Source organism: Ictidomys tridecemlineatus, chromosome 3 (genome assembly GCF_052094955.1).
Source record: "Ictidomys tridecemlineatus isolate mIctTri1 chromosome 3, mIctTri1.hap1, whole genome shotgun sequence".
In the NCBI taxonomy this organism is placed as follows: domain Eukaryota; kingdom Metazoa; phylum Chordata; class Mammalia; order Rodentia; family Sciuridae; genus Ictidomys; species Ictidomys tridecemlineatus.
The window spans coordinates 69,198,319-69,204,050 of NC_135479.1; the positions used below are offsets into that span (position 1 = coordinate 69,198,319).

At 49.0% G+C, this 5,732-nt stretch overlaps 1 pseudogene; it reads right to left on the reverse strand.

The window, feature by feature from the left end:
* Positions 1-1,529: 1,529 nt before the first annotated feature.
* LOC144375663 (ubiquitin carboxyl-terminal hydrolase 21 pseudogene) lies at positions 1,530-2,945 on the reverse strand (annotated as a pseudogene).
* Positions 2,946-5,732: the final 2,787 nt, after the last annotated feature.

The following is a 5,732-nucleotide window of genomic DNA, read 5'->3' on the forward strand; positions in this document are numbered from 1 at the left end:
TGAGACATGGTACAGCAAAGAAGTAAGCCTTATGATCTACTCAACTTACTTCATTCAGAGTTCCCAGGCCATCAATTTGGACAATGAACATTGAGGGACCAGGCTGACTCTCAGATTGAGGATATGAGACTTAGATTGCAGGGGAAGAAAATGACTAGAATTTTTAGCACATAGGTTAAGAAGTGTGAGAACTTATGCATAGAGACATGCTGGAACCATGTTGGGGATCTCCCTCAATTTTGAATTTGATCAGTAGATATGTATAAATAATTTGGGGAAAAAAATCAGAATGATGAGAGATCACAGTGTCCAGCACTCACACAGGTTTAGTAATTGTACCCTGATTCACCTATTACAGAGGAAAATGTTATGATTTATTGTACCTTAAATAGAGTGAGCAAAGTTCTTCCACTCAGGGTAAGAAATAAATCTCAATGTTAGCATTACTCCATTCTCTTTGACCTGGATCTGTGTGACAGAATCCCCAGCCGCCTTTCTCTAAGAACACTGAAAAGGATAAATACCTTTCTGAGTAATCATTTGCATCCTAGAATAGAGATCTCCACAGCTAATGATGGTGCTCTGTGCTCAGGAAGGACTTGCAGCCAGACTCTACCCCAAAGTGGATGGGGAGCCTGGGCTAAGGCCAGTGAGCAGAACCACCAGGACTGGGCCCTAAGGGGCTCACAGCAAGGATGAGCATTCCCTTGCTGTCTCTTGGGTGCAGACTGGTGATCCTCAGTGTGTGTGTGTGGGGGGGGCACAGGTCCTGAGAAGAAATGAAGACCTTAGTGCAGCTGTTGTGGAAGGACAACATCCATCCCAGACCAAGATCTGATCTGGGACACAACTGTCCCTTTCACAGACCAGGTTACCCAGCCTCAGGAGGTATTTCAGCCAACAGCAGCTGTGGTTCATGTCCAGCCTTCCTGACCCTCAGGTAAGCCACAGCCCCACCATGTCACTCCCACACCAACCCTCCAAACATGGATGCTCTCATGGCCCTGCGTGACTGGGAGAATGGCTGTCTGGGGATGCTGTCACACAAATCCAGGTCAGCTGGATTTGCTAGAACATAAGCAGGAAATCAGTGACCAGTAATAGCAACAGCACACAAAGGCAGACACACAATATGTTCATGGAGGCCTTCATGGCCACTCCAGCCTCACATGGGGAAACTGAGGCATGGCCTCACATTCTTCTTTGGGTTCCCAAATATGTTTTTTTTTTCTTAACTTATTCACAAAAAGTTAAGTTTCAGAGTTTATAGGGGCTGTACATGGGCAGAAGTCTGGAAAGCTCTGTACACAGGGATGAGTGAAAAGGGAGCCTCCAGATGGAAAGGTACTTTTTAGTAAAAATAAATAAATAAATAAAAATGGGAACTACATCCACTCTACCTTGCTCCCCAAATAAAAATACAGAGAAATAGATAGCTCAGGTCAATGGGGACCCTTGGACTTAAGGGTGTTTTAAGGGTTTTACAGATGGCAGGGCTTACAGGAGCTGTCTCAACACTGGGATGGCCCCTACTTTCGTTGGTAGAACAGCACATAGCCTTCACTGGATGCCACTTGATTTTCACTTAGAGGGGAGACACAAGAGTCATCACACACATGCCAATCAGTCTGGCTTTGGCACAGGGCTGTGTAGTGGCCGGAGTGGACACTGCCTGAGTGGTTGCAAAGGGCATAAAGCTCATAAACAGGGCTCACAGTTTTGTCACTGGTAAAGTCCCCTAGGCTCATTTGCTGCAATGGGAAGTCTACATCTATTGAAATTTTCATGATCATCCCTTGGGAAGTGGAGAATCGGTTCAGATGGAGAACGAGGATTGAGGGGAATCTTTGTATTGTCAAATTTTTGGTACTTTGTGTTTTCTGGCAACATCGGTCACACACTGGGGCATTGTCCAACTCTATCTCTTCTTCCTTGGTAAAAAGGTTGAAACAATCCCACAGAGAGACCTTCTCCCCAGAAAACCCTTCCTTGGGGTTGGGCAGGGACAGATCAAAAAAAAAAAAAAAACAACCTCAAAGGTCATGGAGTGATACCCACAGGCCTGGCACATGCGACAACTTTTCAACTGGCCCACAAACAGGTCCACAATCTTGCTTTATCCTCTCATTCCAGGTAATGCTTCCACATTAGGTTGGCTTGATCATCATCACTTAACTCAGGTTCTTTGAACAGAGTCTCTCCTCTGAGAGGTGGAGAGGGAGCTGGATCATTGCCCAAGATTGGTGGAGCCCGGCAACCTTGTCTGTTAAATTCAAGGTGTAGTCGTTCCATGAGGAGTCTCAGGAACTCATGGGCATCCTGCTGGTTGTTTCCAGAGAAGGAGGGGATGTATTTCTGGAAGACAGCTTGGAATTCAGTAGGATCCACACCTTCACAGGAGTTAGGGTGCCAGAGGGCACCAATCACATCTGCAAAGGATTCAGTAAGTTCTTGGTCCTGGCCCATTTCAGGCACCTCTTGATGGAAGTCTCTTCATAGACAGAAGTCTGGAAGAGGCCGAGTGCTGCTCAAGCACTGTAGCACAGCATTCAAGAACAATGTATTTCCTAGATTTTGGAGGGCAACATGACCAGATCCCAGAAGTAGTGTATGAGCAGATGTGGAATGGGCTAAGATGGTCCAGAATGGGATGGGCAGAAACAGAGTTGGGGGTGGTGAGCCAGGCAGGGGAACCCCATGATCTGCCTGAAGGGGATGAGGCCTCAAGGTCTGTCCTGATCCAAGTTCCAGTTGCTTGAGCCATTCACCAGTGGGACCTGGCAGGGGAGGAAAATGTCATAACATAGAGTTTGGCCCAGGGGCTGAGTTCCAGTGCTCCTTGCTGCAGGCCCAGGGTACAAATTGTAGCTTAGATCTCATGTGGGATTTGACATTGACAGGGGTTTTCAGGTCCTGCTCAGGCAGTGCTGAGAATCCAGGGGCATTGTGGAAACCACAGGCTGGACCTGTCCCACCATGAGGTGGTGTGAAGGCCAAACAGGGCCAGGCTCTAGCTCAGGGTCACCTCCCCACTTACTTCACACAAACCCCTGCCAGCCAGACAGCAGCTATGGCCAGAGATGTTGCCCAGATAACTCCTTCTGCAAGGAACACTGCCATCTTTTTTGGTCCAAACCACTTCACTGTCTCTCACCAAATATGTTTTTCTTACTTTCTATGGTACCTAAATGTCCAGATCCAAAATGAGACACATGGTTTAACCACAGGTTTTTTCTTCCCAGGCTTATAATTTTATAAAACTAATCAAGAGGCTGCATCTGAAGTGGAGCTGGTCACTGATACCACTCCCCACCCTCCTGGGCAGGCTGGCTAACCAACTCTGGAGGAAGGTGGCTACACAGGTCCTGCAGCTTGAGTTCCACACATTGGGACTAAGTGGCTGATGGCCACACTCATGGCTCTTTCTGCTGGTGCTCTTGCTCCTGTTCCTCCCCTGGACCCGTGTCAGTAGTCCTTGGCCTACAGAACCAGGAACTGCAGACCTGGGGCTTGGATCCCTTCCTCCTGGCTCATGCAGTGGCCATATCTGACTGCCGTGCCCCAGTTCCTGTACTGGGGTTCTCCTGCCACAAATCTAGGGGCAGACATGTCCCCTATTTTACATTTAAGAAACACGACTGAGGTTCAGTGATTTACCCAATGTCCAAACCCCAAGTCCAGGATCCATATGGTACCTAATAAAGCAACAGAGCCTGGGTATTTTCCAGATATGGGAGAGGGAAAGACTGGACTTACCTTGCCAGCCTAGCTTGAGGCTATATTCAATATAGGGTGGTGGGATCTTACTATATCTTACAAGACCTTTGTGTGATGGAAGGGCTTCATGTAAGCAGCTATGAGAGCCAAAATGAGTGCTCTTTGGGTTCCTGGGATTATGGACATTATGGGAATTCCCACCTGATCTCTGCATGGCCTGCAATATGAAGGGATCTGTGCTCCTGGGCAGGTAGTCATCTTCAGATGCAGCATGATTCAGATGGCCCACATCCAGTCCTGCTGGCTGAAGAGAAGACAGTGAAGTAACAGCCTTTACTGACCAGAAGAAACAAGGAGGAGGATAAAATCTGTATTCAAGTCAAGATAGCCACCACTGGGTTGGCCATACTGTGTTGTGGAGCATGTGGAGACCAGGCAGGAAGACAAGTGGGAATGGGAATAGGGGAATTGTCTAAATCTCTTTCAGCTTTCCTGGATCCAGAATTTGGGGGTAAGTCTCCTGTAAAATGCTCCTAGTGGCTGGGTCCACCCAGCCCTGAGGCCTATTGTGCAGGGACAGCTCTGGCTGCAGACTGCATGGGCTATATGTACCTCCAGCCTCACCACGCCCTGCCAGCCTCCCAGAGCTGATCAGGGGAATTATCATGTGGGCAGTCCTGTCCCTGAAAGGTGAAGTTGGGGCCATGGTGCATGCCCAGAAGCTTTCAGCACAGGTCACAAGCTGCAGTGGAGGTGAACAGCTCAGCTGCCTTCTCAGCCCTGGCCATACAAGCAGGCTTTTCACAGTACTCAGTGCACCAATCTGTTTGTTGTCACCTTGGTACACATCTGAGCCTTCCTCCTGACTCATCTTCTGCTGCACCATTCCTATTCTAGTTGAGACTCTGTGAATGAAGCTGTTTCAGGGGGTAGCACCACACAGGCTTTCCTGCTCTGACCACCAGATGAGTCAAGGTGCCAGTGCCTCAGTCCTTCCAGACTAGGGAATGTGCACTGACCAGGGCCCTGACCTGAGGTATGAGCCCAGACAGGATCCTTTGAGGGAGCTCCCACCAGTGGGGATGTACTGACAGCTCTTAGGGTGTGGACTTACACCTGTCCAAACGCCTGCAGAGACATTCAAAACCTACTCACCTGGTGAATGCTAGCTCCAAGGCTCCTGGACTCAGCAGAGGGTCTTGGTCTCTCCATGCCCCGTAGGAAGTGCTTGCAGGCCTCAGGGAAGGTATCTGTGACAGAGGAAATCAGACCAACATGGCCCCAGCTGATTCCGCATGGACATTCCCCATGCCCTTCAGTAACTCTGGGTCTTACTAGTCCTCCAGAGTCCACAGGCCCTGATCCTCCAGCACATGATTCACCTCTGACACATCCTGCCGCAGCACTGAGAGTTTGGAAGTCCCTCCTAAATACAGGGATTGCCCCAGTTGAAATCTACAGAGACCTTTTGATTTCTGCCTTCTCTCATTCACTTCCCCTTTTATTGTACAATCCTGCTTAACCAGCTTGACCAGCACAGTGGGCAACATCAGTTTGAGGCCTGTGCAGCCCCCACAAGCCATACTGAAAACATGGGCACAGGTTTATATATGTGTGTTTTATCTTCCCTGCTGGAGGTGAATTCTGGGGAGGGGAGGAGCGGGGCAGGAGCTTGTTTTCAAAAACCTCTGCCTTAGTTCCAGGCCAGGGGCATGAGCACAGAGCTCCAAACCAGATGAGTCATCTCTGCCTCTGAGGATGCTGAATATGTGTCCTATTCTCAGGCCTCATATGAAGGGGAGATGAAGCTCTGTCCTGCCCAACTCTCCTAAGCAGCAGGTTGGAAGAAAGAAGCCTGTGCAGGTTCGCAGGTTCTCAGGTGGAGTGCCAATGAGAGGACCCAATACTGTTCCTGCATCAAGAAGATGAGGAACACACAGACCTGGAATGCACACAGGGAAAACCAGTGGCAGTGGAAGGAAGGGCCTCAAAGAGAAATTCAGACTTAACCATAG